The sequence below is a fragment of the Cervus elaphus genome, unplaced genomic scaffold, assembly GCF_910594005.1.
Source record: "Cervus elaphus unplaced genomic scaffold, mCerEla1.1, whole genome shotgun sequence".
In the NCBI taxonomy this organism is placed as follows: domain Eukaryota; kingdom Metazoa; phylum Chordata; class Mammalia; order Artiodactyla; family Cervidae; genus Cervus; species Cervus elaphus.
In genome coordinates this window covers 282,814-307,056 of record NW_025316735.1, presented here as the reverse complement: position 1 = coordinate 307,056, position 24,243 = coordinate 282,814, and the positions used below count along the sequence as shown (strand labels likewise).

Sequence of the window (24,243 nt, the reverse complement as noted above, 5' to 3'; positions counted from 1 at the left end):
AGGGGGGCGGGGCCAGGGTGCGGAAGTAAAGGCGGGGCGCCGGGTACCTCCCCAGGCGATCCCTGGTGCGCTTACCCCAGGGCGAGGGTTAGTAGACCAGAGCCGGACGCGGGGTGCAGGCCGGGCGGGGCACGAGTAGGGGCGAGGTGCGGGGTCCGGGTACCGGCCTGGCAGCCGCAGCCCCAAGCCGTGCACCTCCGCACGCACAGTCACTCTTCCTCAGCCTGTGCGCCCTCTCGCTGTCTCTGCGCTTCGACCTTCCCTGCCGCCCAGAGAGGTCAGGGAAACCAGGCGGGGATGCGGATTCTGGGCGGACTGGCTGGGAGTGAGCCGGAAGGGACCTGCAGACCAGGCAGGTGCCCCGCCTCCAGGCTCCGGGCACGGGCGCATCCTCCGCCATTTCGCGGAGGGGGGAGGTGCGGTGGGTGCGCGGCCTCTCTGGCGGCCGAAGGTGGGAGGAGGGGAAGAGCCCCCGCGAGGGACCCTGAGCCGGCGCCTTCTGTGCACTCCAGGGGTGCGCCTGGTGAGTGGCTTCTGTAGTCCCTCTGGGGGTGTCCTAGCGTTAGTTTGTGAACCCCTCTTTAGGACTGGTCCAGCCAATGAAAACAGGGATCTGACCGGGCACACCTTTCAAAGAGACCTGGAGCCAGCGTTAACGGAATGCTTGGAGGGTAATACCCTTTCCCCCCCACCACACATTAGAGTTCTTAGGATGTGGGGCTGACAGGGTAGCAGAGCAAGTAACAAGAAGGAACTGGAGCCCAAAAGAATTTAATTTTTGCACCAAGAAATGATGCCTATAAACACATCTGATACTAAAGAGGGAAGACTCTGGGTCCCTAACATGGGAGGTCCTGGGGTGAGGGGGGAGGTGAGTACTAGGCTCCTGTGGGAAAAGTCCACTGTTCTCCTCCCACCTCCCAGCTGCCTTTTGAGGTCTGGCCCCCACCAGGGCACAGAGGAATGGGATGCACATGGGAGCTTGGGGTGGGAGGATCCCAGGTCCCTAGGCCTGAGGTGCCCCTATTTCAGGGTCTTTTCTTCCTGCTGTGCACAGAGCTGCACCCTCCTGCCTGGCTGAGCTCAGAGCTGAGTAAGAGCTGTGCACATCACTGCAGATATGAAGTCAAAGTGAAGTCACTCGCCATGAGGAGGAGGAGCTGCCGAGACAGGCTGGCTGGGGGCTCTGCCCCCTGAGATGTCCAAGCCAGCCTGTTGGCAGAAGGCCAGGGCACAGTGCTATCAGCTCAGGAGAGCCACCCTGCGGCCACCAGACCTTATGTTGCCTGCCTCACCCTCCCAGGGCTTCAGGCTCTTGGACATCTGGGGCTGGAGTTGGCTGTGGGGGATTCCCCTGGGTGTGGGCGAGCTACCTCTGGTGCTAATAGTAACCACCAAGGCTGAGCTGCTCAGGCCTGTGCACAGCGAAGGGACCTGAGTTAGGAAGGGAGATCCCAAGAGAGACTTCTTTGTTACACACAGACTTCTGTGACAGGAGGATGCAGAATGAAGGGGGGTGGCCTGGTGCATTCTTTCCAACTGGCCCCACCCTTGTGGAACTGCCCCAGCCAAGCCTTGGCTGACTGGTCAGGCCGGATGTCCAGTCGTGCTCTGGGTGACCACCTCAAGGGCCCATTGGACACTGTGCTCCTGCCTGATCCCCTCAGGCCCTTCCACTCCTTCCCCACCACCACCCTTGGGGGTCTTGAGAGGACATCTAAGACTATGGTGGGGGTATTGCCTTCTTCTTAGAAAAAAGTCCAGGGAGCCTCCTATGTGTAGTTTTATCCCCGTCTGTGTATGTACACATGTATGCATGAGCATATACCTGTGTCATGTGCAGGACACGGATGTACACTCGCCCCCATGTGTATGCCCAGAGACCTGACCAGATAATCATCTAGGAGAGGGCAGAGGTGAAGCGTTGGGCTTTCTGGCCTTGGGTCCTGCATATCTATGAGACCCCCATGAGTCCCAGACAAGGCCCATCTCCACCAGGAGGCCTGACATCAACTCTTTGCCCCAGTCACCCTTCCATGGGCCACCCCAATGGAGTTGTTTTTCTCCTCTGAATTTCTGGCCCCACCTTGCTCTTTTCCCTTCCTTCCTCTGTTCTTCCTTTTCCTCCCTCGCCTGCTTCCCTCCCTCTTCTCTGGAAGAATCTCTTCTCCATTCCTCCCCACAGCACAAGAACCAGGCTAGCTGCATCACTGGGGCCTTGGGGTCTTCATCATGTACTAGAACATGGGAGTAATAATACAGTAACTACCTGGCAGTGCTGTGAGGCTGAACCCAAATGAAGCTTTGACAGAATCAGCACTGTTTCTGGTTGTCTAGAAAATGAGCTTTTTTTTTTTTGGCTCTTCTTCCAGGGGTCCTCTAAAGTCCAAGGTGCTGTCTGGATGTTAGGCTGGGGGCAGTGACCTGGTGTGAAGGTTGCAGGTAGGCTCTGAGTTGTATCGAAGCCATCTCTCTCTGGTCTGTGTGACCTCAGCATGTTTGCAACATCTCTGGGCCTCAGGAAAGCAGAGCTCTCTCCCTTTAGGTGCCTGAGGACAGGTGAATCCGAGGCAATGGGCAGGAGCTGTCCTTGTTATCACTGGTTCCCGTCAGCTGTGGAAGCTGAGCTGAGGCAAGAGTGGTCGGTGGACCTAGCTCAGGTAGCACAGAACACAGGTGACCCCTAAAACGGGCTGTCTGCTGCCCCAGCTCTGGCTTCCCACCTGCACAGGTAACAAGTCACACCTGCATGGGGCTGGCAGCCAATGATACCAGCCTGCAGGAGCCAATGCCTGTCTCCAGCCCTCCCCACAGGACCTACAGCTTTCTCAGTGGAAGGAGAGAGAGCCCTAGAACCCCAGAGTCCTCTTTGCCACCGCAGCACTTATCTGAGCATGTAATTACACATTCGGGAGTGGTGGGTTGATTTCTGCTCATACCTCACCCAGGCTTTGGGGGCTTTGCTCACATCAAGTCCCCAGCCCAAGGGTACCACTGGCTGGAGACCACTGGAACCTAATGGGGCCTCAGGCCTGGCAGTGCCTGCCTCTTGCCTCAAGGACACCAAAGAGAAGGACTGACCTAGCTTACAAGCAAGCCATAGCAGTAACAGGGAGCTCGAATTGGCCAGTCCAACAGGTATGACCTGAATGCTCTTTAGAAAAAACATCTCCCAGGGCAGTTTCATAATCTGCCTCGTAATGCAGATTTAGACAAGTTTTTACGAATGCACTTTTTAAAATAGGTCTTAATGGATCCTTTGCAGTAGTTACAGCCCATTGTGTAAATGCAAACAGAAGGTTTTTTGAAAACATGTATTATTGATCAGAAAGGCAGCAGCAATTAGAAGCCAGTATGTCATATCATTCAATACACACTTCCTATACAGTCCTGCTTGTGCTCATTCATAACTTTCTGACAAATTATCCTGTCACTGGGAAGCCTTTTCTTTTCCCTTTTGCTTCTAGAAGCAAAGGCGAACCTCTCCATCAGTTATTAGCTAGAGGTGAATGAAAAATTAAGCTTACCTTTACCATCACAAAACCTATTTATGAATTCTCCAGTTTCCAGACTGAAATGACAAAACCTTCAGGTAAGATGGATGATGCCTCTCGATTTGTTCTGTGGCCCACAGTGGAAAAACAAAACAAAACTGGTGACAGGTAGCATATGCTACCTGTCATGTTCAGGTGGGCAGAATCACAAAGCCAGGGAGGTCTGCCTTGTGGCAGGGTTGCTTAGCCAGGGTCTACAAGGAGGGGCCTTGAATGTCCCTCCCTGGTCATGTAACCTAAAATGATCAACAAGCATGAAGTTGAGCCTTGTTTTTGCTCAAAAATTCACATCCGAGTCTGTATTTCACCTGATCTGCACATTTACCATTTACTCTTCTTGAAAAGTTCATCTATTTAATAAATACTTGCTGGGCACTATTTTCCCAGCACCCTTTTCAAACTACAGTGAGCTAAGCCAAGACCCTTCCTTTGGGGTGCTTCTCAAGGACAATCACCAACACATAAGGTACAGACACACAGAGCATTCACAAGTGACCCCAGATGGGGAGGGGCATGGGGCAGGGTGTCTGTCAGGGCGGATGTCCTGGGGAGTTGACTTTGGGCAAAGAAGACAGAGCTCTGGGGATGGTGCTGCCCACAGGGAGTGGGGGAAGTGACAGGGTGGGCCTTGGGGTTTCCTCTGTTGCCCCAGCAGGGATAAGGGGTCTTTGTCTCCCCATGAAGCACCTCCTTGGCAGCCTCACCTCACCCCTCTAGAAGGTGCAGTTCTGGTCTCTGAGAGGGTTACAGCCTGCAGGATTGGCAGAGTGAATGCTCTGACCCAGGCAATCTTTAGGAGTGGAAAATGTCTGCTGTGTTCTTGGTGTGCTGACAAATAGGAAGTCCATTGACTTAATGTCCTGTAATGGCTTCTGAGGCCTCCTTGCCCAGGATGGGGTGGGTGCAGCTCCAGGCACGGTGTGCTGCTTCTACATCCATCTCAGGCCTGCGGGTGCTGAGGCAGTGTGTGTGTGGGGGTGCCGCCATCCCTGGAAAGGAGGGGGAGGGGGGCTGGCCACCTGCCTGTGGGAGGGCATAACCTGTGTGGCTCCCCCAGCCACCTGTGCTTACAGACAAGCCCGCGAGCAGCAGGGCACTGACTGACCCCCGTTCTCCCCACCCCAATCCAGGAAGTGCTCCTAAAGACCTTGTTCAGTGATGGCAGCAGCCCCAGGTGGCCAGGGGAGGTGGGGAGTGCTGTCTCGGGTAGATCTAGGGTGCCACCATTGCTTCCTCTCTAACACCTCCCTAAAGGTGGCTATCTGAACCTAGGTGCATGGTTGGGAGGTAGCTCCCAGCTCTGCTGTAGACACCTCACCCAGCCCAGGTGGGCACCCCTCAGCACCCCTGTTTGCTGAGAAGCTGGCCAGCCTGGCCTTCATCCCCAGTGCTGTCCACAGAATGTTCTGTGATGGTGGTAACTTCCTCCTCTGTTCCATCCAATGTGAGGGCCACTAGCCAAGTGTGGCTGTGGAGCACTTGAGATATGGATGGTGCGACTCAGGAACTGAATTTACAATAATGTAAAATTAAGTAGTCATACATGGCTATGTACTTATTGGGCATTGATGCTCTAAGAAACACCTTCCCGGCTTTACCCTGGGGCTCCTGGGGGGCTGGGCAGGCTCCTAGCCCAAACCTCCCCCGCTGTGGGGAGAGCAGAGAAACCAGAGCCTGCTGAGTCCCAGTGGGCTGTCTGATCCAGCAGCTTCCACTCTGTTTCCTGGTGGATTGAAAGTGCCAGAGCCCCCACCCCCACCCTCAACAGCAGCAGTCTTGCTGGGGTTCCCCCTGGGCACACTCTCTCTCGTCCTGGGGAATCTTCTGTTCCCCTGCAGACCCAGCACCAAGCCTGACCACGTCTACTGAAACCCCTGCCTCCTGTAGGCAGAGTGGGCGTTGGAGGGCCCTGTTCTCAGGGGCCTCTTTGGAAAGGGGCTGATGAGCTCATGCATGTTAATATGTTGTGATGAAGGGCTGTCAGGGGACTCTGTGCAGCAGCCTGAGACCCAAGGGCTTGCTTGCTGGGGCTGGGAGCTCAGCATCTAGCCCCTCTCCAGGGCCTACCTCCCTCTGCTCCCGAGCCACCCTGCCTCCAATGGTCTCAGACTCCCTACGTGTTCTGTGGCCACTGACCTCCACTGGCTGTTCCTTCTGTCTTCCTGCCTGCCTCTGGCCCCCTCTGTTGTTCAACTCTTAATTGTCACTCAGAAGTCTGGGCTCCAAGATACCACTCTCCCTAGCCAATACTCAGATGCTCCATCTAAACAATTTGAAGGGAACCCAGTATGCTTCCTGGGTTTCCCTGGTGGCTCAGTGGTAAAGAATCTGCCTGCGTTGCAGCAGTCGCAGGAGACGTGGGTTTGATCCCTGGGTTGGGAAGATCTTTGGAGGAGGATATGGCAACCCACCCCAGCAACCTTGCCTGGAGAATCTCACAGACAGAGCAGACTGGCAGGCTACAGTCCATGGGGTCGCAAAGAGTTGTACCCGACTGAAGCAACTGAGCACACACACACACACACACACACACAGTGTGCTTCCTGTTTTGTTTTTGTTTTTGTTGTTGTTTTGGCCATGCCCTGCAGCATGTGCGAGCTTAGTTCCCCAACTAGGGATCAAACCCATATCCCCTACATCGGGAGCATGGAGTCTTAACCACTGCACAGCCAGGGAAGTCCTGCTTCCTGGTTTAACTGTGCTGGATTTATCTCCCGGCCCTCTCCATGGGGACATGATGAGGACTCAGGGTGCTAGTTGGATGACCTGCTGTGAGGAATGGCCCTGGAAGCTAAGAAGACAGCCTGGGCAGAGGCACAAGGTGCATTCAGGAGGCAGGAGGTAGGGCAGGGCCATCTGCTGTGACAGCATCAGTCCTTACCGGTGCACACTCACACCCCTCTGCCCCCAACTCCCTCTGGGCTGCCTCCTTGGTGTGAACAGAAGCCTGTTGAGTCTGTAAACATCAGTGGAAAGGGTGACAGGAGCAGGGCTGGAGCCGGAAGACAATTCACAGGGAGGGAACAGGAGGCCCCAAATAAATCATTCAGGGCCTGACATTTGGAGCATTTGAGTTTGAGACCAAACACAGATGCCCTTTAGATAAATACATTCTTGAGACGTGTTCCACAGGAGAAGTTTATGACTTGAATAGGTTTTTAGTGTCAGATGAGCATCAGGAAGTGTTTTGTTGAGAGACCTTCTCTTAAAAGCTCAGAATCCTTCTCCTCCCTCTGGCCCTTTAAACAGAAGGATACAGGGATCCTCAACAAGGGGAGCTTCTCTTTCTCCAGGTTCCCTGGGGATTGGCCCTGGGCTGGGATTGCTCAACTGAGGAAGGTTCTGGAAGGTTCTGAAGACCTCAGTGCTCCAGGCCAGCAGGGTTGGGGGTGAGGGTCTCTCAGGAAGCTGATTTAGAAGCATAGAAGCACCCTCCTCACTCAGAGCAGCTCTCCCACTCCCCACCCCCAATTCCTCTCTCCACAGAGGTCCACAGGAATGAGAAGGGCTCTGTGTGGAGATCGTGGGTCCCCCTCAAGCCTACAGAGGTTGGCAATTTTCTGTGGGTTGGAAACTTTACAAAGTTCCCCCACGCTGAAGCCCAGGAATACGAAGGAGCTGGGCTCACTGCAGGCCCTACGCCAGAGAAAGGAGACATGAGGAGAAGGTCAGATGCAATCATGTCTGGAAGCTTCTCCCTTCTGGCTTAGAGACAGGCCCCTACCTGCCCATCCCGGGCTCTGTCCCAGGACCTCCAGGGAGCCCTGCGGCTGCTCTCTGCCCAGCTCCAGCCCGGACACCAAGTAGCCACTGGTGGGGCTGCTTCTACTACCCTGTGTGTGCTGCTCAGCCCTTGCCCTGCCCCCCAAGACAGGGGCTGCATTGTGAGGGGTGGATGCAGTTGCAACCTCTGCGAATTGTAACCTGTCCTTGAATGAGGCTACCATGGAAGAACTCACCACAGATTGTCTGTGCTGTGACTCAGCCACACAGGGAGGCCCCCTGGCTGAGCCAGGCAGAACTTGGGCTTGTCTTTCCACCACACGTGGGTGTGGGTGGGCTGGGGGCACACAGGAAGGCCTAGGACCTGGCTCACGGAAACCACATGGATGGAACTGAAAGGAAGCCCATGTGAACTTTGTGGGCACAGCAGTCCACCTCCTAGTACAGCTGTGAGATGAGCACTCAGGTGGTGGGGGATGGGAGAGAAGGGACCACTGTGTCTGTGCTGTTCTCCACACAGGACATCTCCCGGGGGCAGGAGAAAGGTTCTAATCAATCAATACACCAAGACTCCACACTGATTTCAGGGAGGGCCCCTCGTTTCCCTTAGGTGACTTCTGAGGACACCCGGAACCACATTTTCAACCACTCCTATAACTGAGAAACTGCTGTAACTGAGAAACTGAACCTCGGCTTTTCCACGTCTGTGGATAATTCTGCCCTCCCACTCCGCCCCTCCATCTCCCACCCCCTAGCAATGGCCCTCAGAGGCCTGTCTCAGACCCTCTCTTTGCCCCAGATCCCTGGGGTCTCGTGGAAAGCTGATTCAGAAGCTTAGAAGCATCCTCCTCACTCACAGCAACTCTCCTTCCCCTCCCCAACCCCCACCCCCTCCTACCCACAGGAACCTGATGGCTGGTCTACAAGATGTATTTATCTAAATGGCCAGATCACTCCCTGTCCTAGTCATTTCATCCATGGCTGTGTCAGGCAATGAATGAACAGGGAGACTGATGCAGAGAGGCCGGGACTGAGCAGGCACCTGGGTGCCTGCTCTCCTCCCTACCCCCGCCCCGGGGCCCCGAGCTTACCTCCTTCGCTCCTGGGACTTGCCCAGACCCTCATCAGGAGTCCACCTCAGGGATGGAAGAGAAGAGTTTGGATGAAGCACCTATGATCTTCTAAAGCTTCGCTCCTGCCTCATAATTGTTTCCTTACAGGATCCAGACGCTTGGATACAGCTGATTCTCTAACACCATTCACAACCTTTTTTTGTTTTCTTCACGGTTGTCTTGGAAGCAGCTGCCCACAAATGCAAGCAGCCTTCGTCTTTGGGGGCTCCTGCGACCTTGCCTATGGTGGGGGGCAGGAGGGAGTGACCTCTGTTTTATTTCCCAGGTGGATACCCAGGCTGCAGAGGGGCTTTGCCTGGTTACCCATTTGTATCTGTAATTTATCAGCAATCTCAAAATCCTAAAGGTTGAATTATGCATGTCTGACCCCTGGAAGAAAAGCTGAGTGAGGTTTCCCTGGGAGGCAAAGCTCTGAGGCCTGAATCATCTCTCCTAGAAGAGGAGGCCGGCCTTGAGTGAGCACAGTGGGAATGGCTCATGGCTGTGGAGAACCTACATGGGGGCAGCCCTGGACTGGAGCTTCTAACTCATTCAGGGTCACAACACCCGCCTGGGTGGGAGCAGTGCCCCATTTTCCAGGCAGATTGCTGAGGTGCAAACCCAGCTGTTCCTTCTCTGGGCTTCTTGCCCTCACTTCACTGTTGGTTTCCAAATTCTAGTGCAAGGCTGGTCAAACACACTGTGAGCCTGCCCCCCAGGTTCTAACTCTGGGTGTGGGGGTAGGGTGACACATTGTCCTCGGGACTAGATCCCTGGGGCTGCTGATGCCGCTGGTACCCGGCCCACTGGGTGGGGATCAGCTGCCCAGAGCATGGTGCAATGGGAGAGACACAGGTGAGGATCTCAAAATGGAAGGTGCCTGCTTCACTCTGCTGCTCGCACGCCCTGTTCCCAGTGAGCCTCCCCTCCTCTGTGTCTCCTCCCTTTCTGCAGCCTCCATCTGCCCCTGGCTGATGCCCATGGCCCTGGCTTTGCTGGGAGCCCACCCAGAACTCACCTTCTCTGCTCCTCTTCAGGGACCCACCTGTGTTTGCAGACAGCTGTCTCCTCCTAACACCCGTTTTTTTCAGCTGGGTCCCTCATGGGAGACTCAGACCCGACTGAGTCCACTGGGTGATCCAGCACACTCACTGTGCAGGTAAAGGGTGGTCATCTCTTTGTTTTGGCTGGATTCTACTGCCATCCAACTCTTGCATGGGGTGGAGCTTCAGAGAGTCTCCAGCAAACATGATTCTCTCATCTGCAAAGCAAGTGGGCTGTCACCATCACCCAGAACATGCCTGCTCCATTCCTCTGCAGGGACACACCTGTATTTGCAGACAGCTTTCTTCCCCTAACACCCATGTCTTCAACTGGGTCCTCAGAGCAAGACGGTTATTGCCATCATCCTGATGACCACGTGTTTGGCTCTCGGGGACCTGGTCTCTGCCAAGCCATGGTCCCTTGACAGAGGCTAATTCAGGTCCTGTGCATGGCCAAGGGGGACTGGGGAAAAAGAGGAAAGAGAGGATGCCAGGGGACTCTGCCCCTTAGTCAGAGGCTCACAGGCCCCTCCAGACAGCGCATATACATGGCAGTGGTGGTGCTGGCAGCAGTGACTCTGGCTGGCCTGTGCATTGTTATTTCCAAAGACCGAGTCTTTGAAGCAAAGGAATTTTCATTCCTTTTACATTAATGAAAAAACTTGCAACCAGAGGAAGCACCCCACTAAATGACTGATGCTCCACAAGATACGCACTGTTCAGAAATGTCTCCTAGTCAATGAAGAAGTCAGTGGAATAAATAGTCAGTGGAATAAAAAGTAATCTGGCTACTCTAGGAATTAATATAAAAATATCAGATGCAGGATTTATAAGGGATGCCACCTCCAGCTAACCCTCCCTGGGTTAAATACCCCAAGGATGATGATTTACATCCTGTGCTGCAGGGCTCTGCCAGCATAATCGATAGGGGTGAGAAATGGGGCCACCCGGCCATGCTTGCCTGCAGGGCTGGGGAGGGGAACTGAGGGGGCACAGGGCAGCCCTGCAGGCTGCTAGGAGCAACAACCCACTTGAGCTGTCTGTCCTTTCTTCCCCTTCCTCTGCCTCACTGGTGAGCTCCAGACCCGTGGCCCATGTGTTTCTGGAAGCCTGGGCCATGGTCCCACTGGTCCTCACCCCTATGCCCAGCTCCTCCAGGCCTACAGGAGGCGGCCTAGGGAGAGGAGGGCAGGGCAGGCTGAGCCAGGTGCTGCCAAGACCAGAGCAGTGGGACCCGCACCCCAACCCTGGAAGCCTGGGCAAACCTCCTGACAGTAAGCAATCACACAGCCATCTTTGCTCTGCAAGAATTACTGTCCCCAAGTCTTGGTTTAGGGTGAAACTTGCCTAAGCAACTATTTATTCCCACTGTCCCAGACTTAGGATCTGCTGTTGGATTTAAGCCCTTGTTGGGCATTCCTGGGGTGCTTCCCTGAGGGAGCTCCAGGCTGGGGCTCGTGCCCGGAAACAGATGGGCCTCACTGCAGCTACAGGGCTGGCTTCCCTGCTGTGCTAGGTGAGATGTGCATCATCCCCACTCCTCCATGGTGAGGGCTATGCCTGCTCAGTTTTGCCCCAGTGTGCACCAGCCACACTTGGCGGGGGCTGGGCAGTGGGTTGGACCAGCCGGTGTCAGGGCCAGCCAGGCTGCCCCTGGGGGGTGGAGCGGGGGGCAGAGGAATATCCTGTCATCTGGCCCTTGATGTTGAGGCCCCGGAAGAGGCGAAAGCAAGGAAGACAAAGTGTTTACTTACTCCTCAGCCCCTCCCTGCCAAGCCTCCCATGGTCCCTCAGCCACACTCTCTACTCTGGAGTTGCAGCAGCTGTTGGGGGAAGGGGCACCAGCCTCTCATCATGCACTGCCCAGCCCTCTGCTCTAGCATTAAGCCTAGTCATTGCCCTTCAGGAGTGTCATCTTCTTCTCTGACCATCCAGCCCTCAAGGGAAATTCCTGTAGGGCTGGCAGTGAGGAAAGTCTGCGGGAAAGAGAAACTAGGGTTCCTTGTTCTTGATCCCACAAGAACCTGGCCCTTCCCCGGGAGGCCTACTGGTGTCTCCTTAGCACATCCACCCTGAGCAGCCTGGCTGAGTGCCCCGGTGTCTGCCACACTTCTGTTCACACCCACACTGAGTGGGCCCAGCACAGGCCTCCATGCCTCATGTGAACTAAAGCCAGGGACAAGTGACCCTGAGCAATCTCAGGGACAGAAAGGCCCAAAGGGACCACTCGGTCTAAGCCTTATCACAGAAAGACTGAGGTTCCACTGAGACTGGCCAAGGCCACAGGGTAAAGCTGGCCTCCTGGCCTGAGGGCAGTGCCCTCTGCCCTCTGCCTGCCAAATCACCCTGATGCTGGTCTAGGCTACTGTGCAGTCATCCTCAGTCCTACTAAAGGGAGAAACATAAACTCAAATACGATTTTCATTGTATCAGGAGTTGAATGGTGTCCCCCCAGATCCATATATTAGAGTCCTGACTCTGTTAGCTTAGAATGTGATCTGATTCAGAAACAGGGTCTTTACAGATGTAATCAGGTTAAAATGAGGTCACTGGGGTGGGCCCCAATCCAATATCACTGGTGTCCTTATAAAAAGAAGGAATTTGGACAGAGTCAGGCCCAGAGGGAAGGTGAGGTGAAGAGACATAAGCTGAGGAGAGAGCCCGTCGAAAGATCCTCCCATCACAGCCCTCAAAGGAACCAGCCATGATTTCAGACTTCCGACTCCAGAACCGTGAGATAATAACAAGCCATGCAGTCACCGGAAACTGATGCAGACTGGAAAGAAGGTCCTGGTAATGAACATAGAGCACTATTAATTTTACTTTTTTTGGGGGGGTGCTTTTGGTGTTTCAGATTTTGCTGTTGTTTAGTCACTAGTCGTGTCTGACCCTTTGTGACCCCATGGACAGTAGCTTGCAGGCTGTTCTGTCCATGGGATTTTCCAGGCAATCATACCGGAGTGGGTTGCCATTTCCTTCTCCAGTTCCAATTATTTGTATGCTTTTAGTTTTCATTATGAATTCACAAACTGGGGTGTATTTATCAACGGTCAGAGACTCAGGAGAGGATGCTGATGGGGAAGTCTGCTCAGTGCATTCCAGGAGCTGAGGCCCTCCTGGGATGTGGGTTCCCAGGTTGCTGGGATAGAGGGCAGAGAATTGCTGGATATGTGTGTGGGCCACTGAAGTGTGGATGGGGACACTATAGCCCACATTTCCCGCTGTCTTAGTGATGTTTTCTGTCCACACTGATGGCAGTGACCTTGATCAGGAACCCCATGGTGACCCATACAGGGCACCTCCATCCAGCCAAAGAGATGGAAGCAATGGGCTACTGAGTGCTTGCTTGTCCCTTCACATAAAAACAGGTCAGTGTTGTTCTAGTGAAAAGGACTTTGTGGGCATTACTGCTGTAGGCGTAATCACACAATATGAATTCTAAACAAAATCACAGACCCCCATTTGGTGAAACTTATTCCAGGGAATTTCAGTGTATTGTTTGACACCCTGTTGACTCACACTGCTTAGTGCATTTTTGCTCTCACAGCAGCTCTGTCACTACTGGGTTTCAGTGGAGGCTTAAAAAAAGCAATTTCTCTGCAGGCCACAGCTCTAAGATCACAGGAGGGATTCACAGACCTCACAACCTTTGGGAAAATGACCAAATATCAAAACTAATACCAAACATTTTGCTACCAAGAAGACATTTCCCATTAAACAGAAACCCCCAGGGACTTCCCTGGTTGTCCAGTGGTTACAAATTCACCTTCCAATGTAAGGAGTGTGGGTTTGCTCCCTGGTCGGGGAGTTAAGATTCCCACATGCCTTGAAGCAAAATAAGTAAATAAAACAGAAGCAATGTTGTAAATATGAACTTTCCTGGTGGCTCCAGACAGTAAAGGACTTGCCTGCAGTGCAGGAGACCTGGGTTTGATCCCTGGGTTGGGAAGATCCCCTGTAGAAGGAAACGGCAACCCACCCCAGTATTCTTGCCTGGAGAATTCCATGGACAGAGGAGCCTGGCAGGCTACACCATGGGGTCGCAAAGAGTCAGACACAACTGAGTGATTAACACTTCCACTTTCAATGCTGTAACAAATTCAGTAAAGACTTTTTAAATGGTCCACATCAAAAAATCTTAAAAAAATATAAATAGAAACCACTTCCAGGAATGAGACACTTCCTCTCCCACATATGGCAGACCCTCTGGAGTAGCTCTCACTGACCCAAATGTACTAGAGCTCCCCCAGGACAAGGAACTCTGTGTCCACCCATATTCTCAGTCGGTCATCCACAGAGCAGGTGCTGCATCCCTGGGTCAGAGAAATTCAGGGAAGTCCAAGAGATCATCAAGGGCAGCATTCTCACTGTCTATTACTCAATAACAAGCCATCCCCAAACTGTCTTAAAACAACACCGTTATTTCTTTTGCTCACGAGTCTATAACATGGGCAGTCCTCAGCAGGCATATCTTGTCTCTGCTGCACTCCGCTTAGCTTAGGGTGGCTCACAGCAGGACTGGAATCACATGACTTGTGTCATGTAGAATCACATGGACTTCCTCACATGACTGTGTGTGGTGCTGGTTGCTAGCCCAGACCCTCTGCCTTCACTGGAACTGTCCACCAGGGCACAGACATACAGCCCTGTAGGAGCTGGGCTTCCTTAGAATACGGCGGTCAAAGTCGTATCACCTTCTGTATCCTTGTCTCCAAAGTCCCCCTGCATCCCTCCATCACATTCTATTTATCATAGCAGTCACAAAGTCCAGCCCAATTTCTAGGAGAGGGGAAACAGAATCCATCTCTGGATGGGGGTGGTGGTGGCAGGATTCTGGAAGAGCCGGCAGGACAGAAATATTGCTGTGGTCATTTGCAGCCTGCGACATCCTGGTCCAGAGGTCACACTGGGGAGTCTGGGTCAAGGGGGCAGGTTCCCAATGTGGTCCACCATCAGGAGTTAGGGACAGAGTCCAAAAATGCCTCCCTACTGCTCCTGAAGTGAGTCTGAGCTAACACTGAACAGGCCACACCTGTGTCCCCTTTGGCTCCGTAGGCCCATCGGCACAAAGACCAGCAATAATCCTCTCTCAAGACTCCTCAGCTTCAGCTGTCTGTAATGCCAGGACTCTCTGATCTATGGAATGAGTCATCAGTGGCATCTCCTTCAGCAAATGACCCATTCAAAGGGAAGATTTGTTATGCCTGGGGCATTTTATGAATGTTGTTGCTTTGTCTGGCAAGCTGTGATTCCATTAGGAAAAACAGCCGGCATGAGATGATGCTGCCAGGGCAGATGCTTGGATCGAGGGCACATGGGGGGGACCGGTGGCCTGTACCATGGCTGCTTCCTCCCACCTACCTGAGGGGGACCCTGGGTGCTCAGCTCCTCCCAGCCAAATCATAGAGTGGAGGTTGCAGGCTCAAGCTTGCACTCTACATTTGTGACACCTGTGTGAGACAAAACAACCCTGAGCTGGGCTCCCCTGGACCCCAACACAAGGGAGGAGCTGGCCAGGCTGCAAAGACAGCTGTCTGCACCCAGCACCCAGGCCCATGCCCTGGTCTTCCACTGCCTGGTATGGGTGAGTGTGCACCACCACCTGAGGCCTGTGCACCTGTTCACAGGTGACACTCACCTGGCAGCGACAGGCAGCAAAGGGCTCAGCTTCAGGAGTGCTGGATGCCAGGGGCACACCCTCTCCTCCTTCCCTTGCTTTCCCCATGAGGCCTAGCACAGTGCTGGGCACACACAGGGTCCTGTGGCCTCCTGCTCATTCTCAGAACAGGTCAAGGAAGACATGGACCTCAGGGTCTCTGAGACGGGGCAGAGTGGGCTGTGGCTGTGATGCTAGGCAGGGCTGCTATGAGGACCCCAGAGGGCTGGGGTGGGTGTGTTCCTACCCCTGGTTGGAGTTCCCTCCAAATTCTGGATCAAACTATTGGATCTGAGACTCAGAAGGGACTGCAGCCATCTCCAAGGTCAATGGAAGAAAAGGGAGCACTTGAGTCCTCAGAAAGTGAGGGTCCTGGGCTCCTTGGAGCCTCTTCCACTCCTGGTCTGACCCCCGCATTTCTCTCCTTGTCACTAATCCCCATGGCCCCTCCCAGAGATTCTGTCCAATTACTGAGCCCTTCCTCAGCTGCAAACCCCCTGTCATCAGTGCAGAAAGGGTTCAAAGTGGTGCCTGCCCCAGGGTGGGGGTGAAACAGAGCAGGGTATGGGCGAGGGCTCTGGGAACTGAGTGTGATAAGGACAATCCACGGACATCTCTCTTCCTCTTCCCAACAGTGCCCCCCAAATGTTCCTATTCACCCGGCAAAGCTCGACCTTGGGTGGCCCAGTTTTCTGCCTCCCCCGAGTCCTCGCCTGGCTGGAGGAGGTGAGGGAAGCTGTCTGTGTTCAGGACCCTCTCTCCACAACAGTGGTCTCAGCCACCCTGGTTGCTCGCTCCCTGTCTTCTGTGCCTCCGCAGCCCTCACAGCCACCTCCCTGGGCCTCCAGATCTCTTAGAAGGACCTACTCAGCCTTTTCCAGTCCATCTGCACCACCCACTCAGTCACAGCTCCTGAGCCTTGTGCATCGTCTTGCTGCAGCTTGAACCCACTTCTCAGGCTTCCTGGATCACTCCCTGTCAGAACATGCTGGAATGCTCCTCATCTTCAAACCCAAACTCCAAGACCTTGTGCCTATCCCTTATTCCTTGGCTCTTTTTCTGGGGGGAGGAGGGGCCTCATTGCTCGCAGGATCTTTGTTCTCCAACCAGAGATCGAACCTGTATCTCCTGCAGTAGAAGCATGGAGTTTGAACCACTGGACTGCCAGGGAATTCCCTCGGCTCTCTTGACAGGTGTTATCTTTGTAACCACCTCCTTTTCTGGCCCCTGTGGTCCCTGCAGCCCCCTGCAACCCCTGTGGGCCCCGCCCTGCCCTGACTCTGGCTTTGTCTAAGCCTGAAAGCTGAAGGACCTCCACCCAATGGGCCAGAAGTGACCCTCTGCTGTCCACGTACACTCAGCTCCTGGCAGCACTGGACTGCTCCTCCACCTGCCTGCACACCCGCACCCCCTCCTCCGCCCCCATCCCCAGGCCTCTCCTCACTTGGCTTCCTGGATACACCTCCTCCTCTTCTTCATCTGTGTGCCTTCCTTGTCTCCATTACTAAACATGGATGTGTTCACAAAAGATCCCCAACCTGGGCCGTCAGTTTAGCCCACACTGACTCCTCAGTGACCGCATCCAGACCCAGCTTGAAACCCAGTCCACCCCACCCCCAACACTCTCCTCCATCCCCCATCTATTCCCAGCCTCTCCTCCCCACTAAAGTCCACTCACTAAGCTGCCTGCCCTCCATGGACTCTCTGCATGGCCCCCAGAGGGCATCTCAGGTTTAATGCATCAAAAGTAAACTTTTTTTTTTTTTTTGTGGCTGTGTCATGTGGTTTGCAGGATCTTAGTTCCCCAAACTGGGATTGAACCAGTGACCTCAGCATTGAAAGTATGGTGTCTTAACCACTAGACTACCAGGGAATTCCCAAAAACAAACTCTTAATTTCCACTTTTCCCATCCCCAAATCTTGCTTGTCCTTCACTTATTCCCATCTTAGTAAAAGGGTTCATATTCACTCAGTTTCTCAGGACAAAGACCAAAGAGTTACAAGTGATTCCCTTCTCTCTTTCATACCTTGAATCTGACCCAACGGCATGTTCTGCTGGGTCTCCAGAACATACTCAGAATCTCATCCGTCTGCGTTGGTCCAAGCTGCTGTCCTCTCCAGGCTGTCACAGTGGCCTCCTTCTCAGGCTCCCACCATTGTTTCATCCCCTTCCCACAGTCCCAGAGGGGTGCTGGGGAAAAACTCAGCCCGTTGCATGGAGCAGGCAGCTGAGGTCCCAACCCCACCAGGGTGGAATCTCAGCAGCTGCACCAGATCACCTGCCCCTGAGCCTGCATCCTGAAGGGTAAGTAGTCCACAGCCAGCTCAGATGGGTGGCTGTCACCCATCTGATGCTCACCCACCAACCTCTGCTCACCCCACCTCCCTGACCTCAGCCTCCCCCTGCCTCCTCCTCCCCTCCCTCTTCTCCTCCTTCTCACTCCACTTGGGCTTCTCCAGCCTGTTGTAGGTGTGTGCTCAATTGCTCAGTCGTGTCCAACTCTTTGCGACCCCATGGACTGCAGCCCACCAGGCTCCTTTGTTCATGGGGATTCTTCAGGCCAGAATTCTTGAGTTGGTTGCCATTTCCTCCTCCAGGGGCTCGTCGCCTCTTAGGGATAGAGCCCTTGTATCCCTTGTTTCCTGCATTGGCAGACGGAGTCTTTACCACTGAGCCACTTGGGAAGTGCCCCGCCCACCCCACGACTGCTCTTCTTTAAATATAGCAAGCCTGTTGGTACTGGGGACTCTGCACTGGCTGTCCCTTCTATCTGGGAGATGCTTGCCCTTGACCTCTCCTTCACTTTGCCCAGATGTTGGCTCAGATGTTCCTCAGTGGCCATGCTCTAAGAAGCAGTCTCCCATGCTCTCCCTGCTCCACTGGGCTTTCTTTAGAATCCTGTTATGTTTGCATGGTTATATTTGTTGGTGTGCTTTGCACGTGCATGTATGGGTTTACATGAATGTAAGCTTCCAAGAACAGGGAATTTGCTCTTTTGTGTCCCTAGTGCCTAGAATAATACTTGGAACATAGTAGATGCTCAAATAGCTGTTGATTAACTCAGTAAATGAGATGATGTTGCATCCACATCAGGACATGTGGGTTCCTGGGCCTTCCCAATAGCTGTGTGCTATTCCACAGGTGGACATGCTCAGGTTTAATTATCTGGCCCCTCACTTGAGGACATTTATCATTCTTATTCTTTTGCTACAATAAACAAAGTTTCATTGCACATCTTTGTACACCCATCTTTGCATTTATGTGTGAATATAGTGAAAAATCAACAATTACAGGCTCTGCACTTGCTGGATCAAGGAGTGTGTGCATTTAAAGCTTTGGTAGATAATCCTAAATTGTCACCCAAAAATATTTTTTACCAAATTATGATTTTTGAATTTTTAAAATATTTGAAAATCCATATGTCAAAGAATGAATTAGCCTCACTCCTTTAAAGAGCTCTTGAAACTGAGATCAGGCTCTGCGACTGAGTGTCATTTCACAAGGGTGAGACTGAGTCTCAGGGAGGGCATAGGGACTGTCATTCCTTGGCCATGGCCATGGTAGTCAACACACTCCAGCCCTGGGGTCCCACACCCTAGCCTCTTTCACCCTTACAGAAATCAGCCTTCAGTGCCTGTCACTGGCTGACTTTGGGAAAATTTAAGGACAGTCACTGAGAGTGGAGGGCTGTTATTATTCTGTATTGTCAGGAACTTCCTGAAGCACCAACCCAATAAGGATCTATTCAATGCTGGCTATTTGCTGCAACAGTGTGGACACAGCCTTCAACAACCCAGAAAAGCTTGGCCTTCAAAGAGCTTGCAGGGCATTCAAGGAGACAGATAATGAACAGGAGAGTACGTCAGATGGGAAGGAAGGATATGAGAAAGCCAAACCAGCAGAAACCGTATGACTGCTAGTTTCAGACAGGGCTTCAGGTCTTCACACCTCTGAGTTCTCACACTCTTGTGCAGCTCCCTCCCTCCAAGTTTGAACTGGACCTGGGACTTTCTTTTAATGACTAGGAAAGGCAGAGTGATGGGCTGGCACTACCAAGACTAGGTTACAAATGCCTGTGAGGGGACTTCCCTGGCAGTCCAGTGGCCAAGACTCTGCACTCCCAATGCAAGGGGCTCAGGTTCAATCCCTGATTTTGGAACTAGATCCCACATGCTGCAACTAAAGATTTGGCACAGCCAAATTACTTAATTAAAAAACAAACAAACGTCTGTGAGTCTGTCTCACTGGCACGCCCTCCCTTTCCCCTTGCTCACATTGATGTTTTGAGCAGCACAGGAGGGCCCATGTGCCAGGGACTGAGGGCAGCCTGGGAAGAGACAATTACTGCCCACAGCCTCATAAGACAGCCTTATGCAGACCCAGCCCTGAAAGGACCCCAACCTAGCTTGCCTGAAGTTATGAGAGACCCAGAGGAATAACAAGACCACACCCATATTCCTGACCCATAGAAACTGTAAGATAAACATGCAAATACTGTCTTTAAGCTTCTACGTTTTGGGCTAACTTGTTACTCAGCAATAGCTAACTCACACAAAGGGGAATAGAGAGTGCCAGGGAGGTGATGCAGTTTAAAATAGGATAGGAGGGAAGGAATTATTTGAGAAGACTTGAAGAAGGGGGAGACTGAGCCTTGGGATTCCAGGGGCAGAGTTGGATTTTGGATGGCAGTTACAAGGGTGGCTGGAATAGAGTGAGAGGGGCAAGAGGCAGGGGCAGGAAAAAGATGGATGGAAGGATGTCACGCTAGCATTTTTTTTTTGACCCTGAACTTGGGCAAAGGGGGATTTTAAGACTTTGAGCAAATGCACATTTCAACAGGGTCCAGGTGGGTGATAGGTTTAAGGGAAGGTGGAGGGTAGCAGGGAGATGGCCAGAGGTGTCAGGTCCCCAGTTTACATGAAAGGTGACCATAATAATAGACGTAGGGTGTGAGGGAAGAGTTCCTACATCTAAGGGGTGGGGTGTAGGGGGCAGGTTTGGGGAAACCTGGCGGTTGGGGTTCACAGGCCCAAGATGCCTGTCCGACCTTGAGGCGGAGGGCTGAGCAGGCAGTTGGGTCAGGCAGTGTGTACAGTATTTAAGGCCACAGGACAGGAGTGAGCGTGGGGGTAGGTGAGGAGAGGACCAAGGGGTGGGAGTGAGGCAGGGAGTTTGTAGTCCAGCCAAGGACAGCATGGGACCAAAGTGCTGGGTTACCGAGAGTTGAGGCTGAGCACTGACTTAGCAACTGGGACGGTCAGTGTAGAGTGAGTCCAACAGAGGCCTGTCTGAAGGACGAGGAAGTAAGCATATTTGGATCTGGTGGGAACAGACACAGTGTGTCTGCAGAGGGACACACTCAGGACACAACATCAAGGGAGGGAGTGGGAACCAGGCCCAAGACAGGGAGAGGGCAACAGCCCTGGGAGCTGGTGGGGAGTCAGGGCATCTGGTCCTCGGGAAATTCCAAGGACCCGGGTGCCCCTGCAGTTCATGCCTGCCCCCGGCCCCCCACCTCACTAGCAGACTAGTTACCCTGGGGGTATCAGCAGGGCTGGAGATAAACTGGGCAACTGCCTTCGGAATTTCCTGACCTGGATGAGGTTCAGCCTTTAATCTCATGTTGTATCTATAGCCTTGTCTCATGTGGTTTGTGAGAAGCTGGGGAAAAAAAAGAAAAGGGCTGATAAGCTTCACAGAGGGGAGGAGAGACCAACCCAAGACGTTTTGAGTGAGCTCCAAGGTGCCAGTGAGGGGAAGGACAGAGACTCAGGGGGCATGGGTCTGAGCTGAGGGTGCAGCCAGGGGATGCCGAGTGTGCCAGGCTGCAAGACCAGCCCCGGTCAGACACCCGCTGTGGGGCTGGACTTCCCAAGCCTGTTTCTCCATCAGACAAATGGCGTGCCTGGGAACACCACCTCACAGGCTGTAGAGCAGGAGCAGGAGGTGGGCAGGGAGGGACCTTGTGTCCTTCTGGGAGAGGGACTCAGGTGGCACCAGTGGTGGGGGGTGGGGAGAGTGCCCTGGAAAGTCGAAGTGTTGCTCTGTGTGATGGGTGGGAGGGTGGTGCAAAATCGTATCTGTGAAAGTATAAACCTACCACTGAACTGAGGAAAAATGCCGTCTGAAACAGCATCTGCTTCCCTTCCTCTTTGTCTGGGCCCAAGAGGATTTGCTGCCTCTCAGGGGCCAAGAAAGCAGGTAGGAAGAGCAGGATGCGAGGGCTGGATGTCTTGACAAATTGAATTTTCCTTCTTTTCTGGCCTCCTGGGGGAGATATTGTGTCCTGCATTGATGCAAATGTGTTCAAAGTGCACTTTCCACAGACTCAGAAATAACGAGCTGCCTTTCCGCTGAGGCCTGGGACCATGGCAAGGACCCTTTTGCTGAAGGTGGCCCGTGGCTGGTCACAGAATCTGTGGCTGGCACAGCGGCAGAGTCCAGGTGCCATGATGGGTGAGCCAGGGGAGCCTGCAGAAGGCATGCAGAGAGCAGCAACCCCAGGAAGCATCTAATATACTCCTTTTGCTGTGGGGAACCAGGGCCCAGAGAAGGCACTGAGCTGCCTGGGGCAGGCAGGGAGTCCTGGGCACCTGGCCTGCTTCTCCCTGCCCCACCCTCCAGGCCGTCTCAGACCAGGTTTGCTTCTGGGAAGGAGCAAGGAGCTGTCAGCCAGCAGTTGGTCTTCAGCCAGGAGTTTGGGCTTTGGCCAGGAGTTGGTATTTGTTAAAAGAGATGGAAAAGGTGAAACTGTTATCAAGAGGCGGTATCTGAGGGCTGAGTTCACTGCAGGGTCTCAGGAACTAGATAGCATCAGCCTGGCCTGCTCAGAGGACATGAAGGAAAACTAGGGCAGTCACACATGGGAGTCGCCTACTCTCCAGCTGGCCTGCCCAGTGCTCCTGAGAGCCCGGAAGATGGAAAACAGGTTAACAAGTCCGGGAGGAAATGAGCAGAGATGCCTTTGCTGCCAAGGGCTTGGTTCAGCAACCCGATTGCTTCTGGCTTCCTCACCGGCCTGAGGCTGGTAGTGATGGCCATTTCTGGCAGAAGGATGTCTGGGTTTGAAAGTTGGAAAGGAGTTCTTTGGAAGCCTCGGATCCTGGTCTGCATGGTTCTCAGCTTTGCTGTCTCAAGAAAATGTGGGCTCCCAGGTGGTCCCCATGGCTCAATATTTGCCTCTTGTTTCACAACAGGTGGGCCTCTATTTAGATGGAACCCAAGAGCGGAAGAGGGTTCTGCTGCTGAGAAAACGTTTGGTGAACTTCACTACCCACTCCTGATTCACTGAACATGGTCACGGATATTCCTTTCATGGGATAAAGAAAATAGTGGCAGACTCGGCAAGGTCATTCTTACCTTCCTTTCCCTTATGATCTGCACTAATTGCGGCTGGAAAGCTAATTAAATTCCCAGCCTGTCTTGAACTAAGTGTGGTCAAATAATACAGTTCTAGTAAATGAGATATAATTGGCAGTCAGCTGGGGGGTTCTGGGCAGACTTGTTTTCTTGATTAAAGAGCCATAGGTGGCTGGTATTTCTAATTTTCTCTCCATTTCCCTTTTTCCTGCCTTGCAGGTGGATATGACACCAGGAGTTGTGGCAGTCATGTTGTAACACTGAGGCAGAACACATGAAAAAGAGGCAAAGTCCTTATGGAGACAGGGCTTGACATGGCTGAGCTGTTGAACCTAGGCCAGCAGCTGTCAACTCACAGGCCTCTTGTAATCTGAGGTAAAACCAAGCTTTATTTGTCTAAGCTGTTGTGTTTGGAATTTCTGCAGCTGAAAGCACTGCTGGCTAATGCACACAACTATGACAAAGTATCAGCCAGCATCACAGGTGACAGTGAAACCCTACCTGCATTCCCACTACATTTTGAGATAGGGGTGTGTTCGCTGTAACCACCAAGAATGATAACAATACAAATAACATTTCTGAGTATTCATTACATGCCAACAACTATCCTAAGCAGTTAGCATATTGGCTCATCTGATCTTCCAACAATCCCGTGGGGAACGTTTTACAGGTGTCAAAACTAAGGCACAGAGAGGTTGAGGGAACTTGCTCAAGTTAGTAAGCAGTGAGCCAAGATGTGAATTCAGAAAGTCTGGCTCCAGGATCCATCCTCACAGTCACATGTGATACTCACCCTCTCTCTCTCTACAATTAAGAGTCAGGGGAGACCAGCATAGCCCTGATCGAGGCTTCTTGTCCTGAGCTTCATGGCTGCCTCATTCCTTCCTTTCATGCACTTCTCCGGGGAAGCCAGCTACCTGCTAAAGGAGGGTGGAGAGCCAGGATCAGAGCTGGAGGAACTGCGATCTGAAATGTTTGACAGCCTCGGGCTGGGGCAGCCTTTGGGGCTACTTCACAGACAGCCAAGACCCCTCCTCTGCTCCAGGGCATGTATGAGTGAACACTGTCAATATTTTTTCTCTTCCTTCTCCCATTTCCCAAGTTGATTAACCCCACTTCTGATGAACATCTTTTTCATTTATTTTTAAAGCTACTTTAGTATTCAGTAATGGTGAAGGCAATGGCACCCCAGTCCAGTACTCTTGCCTGGAAAATCCTATGGACAGAGGAGCCTGGTGGGCTGCAGTCCATGGGGTCGCTAAGAGTTGGACAGGACTGAGTGACTTCACTTTCACTTTTCACTTTCAAGCATTGGAGAAGGAAATGGCAACCCATTCCAGTGTTCTTGCCTGGAGAATACCAGGGACAGAGAAGCCTGGTGGGATGATGTCTATGGGGTCACACAGAGTCGGACATGACTGAAGCGACTTAGCAGCAGCAGCAGCAGCAGTATTCAGTAATACTGGTGAGTCTTATAGGATGGGGAGCTGGCTGTCTCTTCTTCACCTATTATCACTTAGAGCATTTTTCTCTTTATTCATTTACTTATTTTAATGTGCTTTGTTGCTGTGTGGGCTTTCTCTAGTCTCAGTAAACCAAGGCTACTCTTTGTTGAGGTGTGAAGGCTTCTCAGTTCGGTGGCTTCTCTTGTTGCTGAGCACAGGCTCTAGGCACACTGGTTCAACAGTTGTGGTGCATGGACTTAGTTGCTCCTAGGCATACAGAATCTTCCTGGGCTAGGGATTGAACTCCTGCATTGGCAGGTATCTACCTGCCTTATCCACTGTACCACCAG

At 52.8% G+C, this 24,243-nt stretch overlaps 1 long non-coding RNA gene and 1 other non-coding gene across 2 annotated transcripts; one reads left to right on the top strand and one right to left on the bottom strand.

Moving 5' to 3' along the window:
- Positions 1-20: 20 nt before the first annotated feature.
- On the top strand, positions 21-23,475 carry LOC122691328. The gene is made up of 6 exons (XR_006340395.1): positions 21-87; positions 586-671; positions 2,373-2,442; positions 22,286-22,437; positions 22,668-22,823; positions 23,358-23,475. It is a non-coding gene; the product is annotated as an uncharacterized LOC122691328 (long non-coding RNA).
- Positions 16,889-16,961, bottom strand: TRNAE-UUC. Its single transcript has one exon. It is a non-coding gene; the product is annotated as a tRNA-Glu (tRNA).
- Positions 23,476-24,243: the final 768 nt, after the last annotated feature.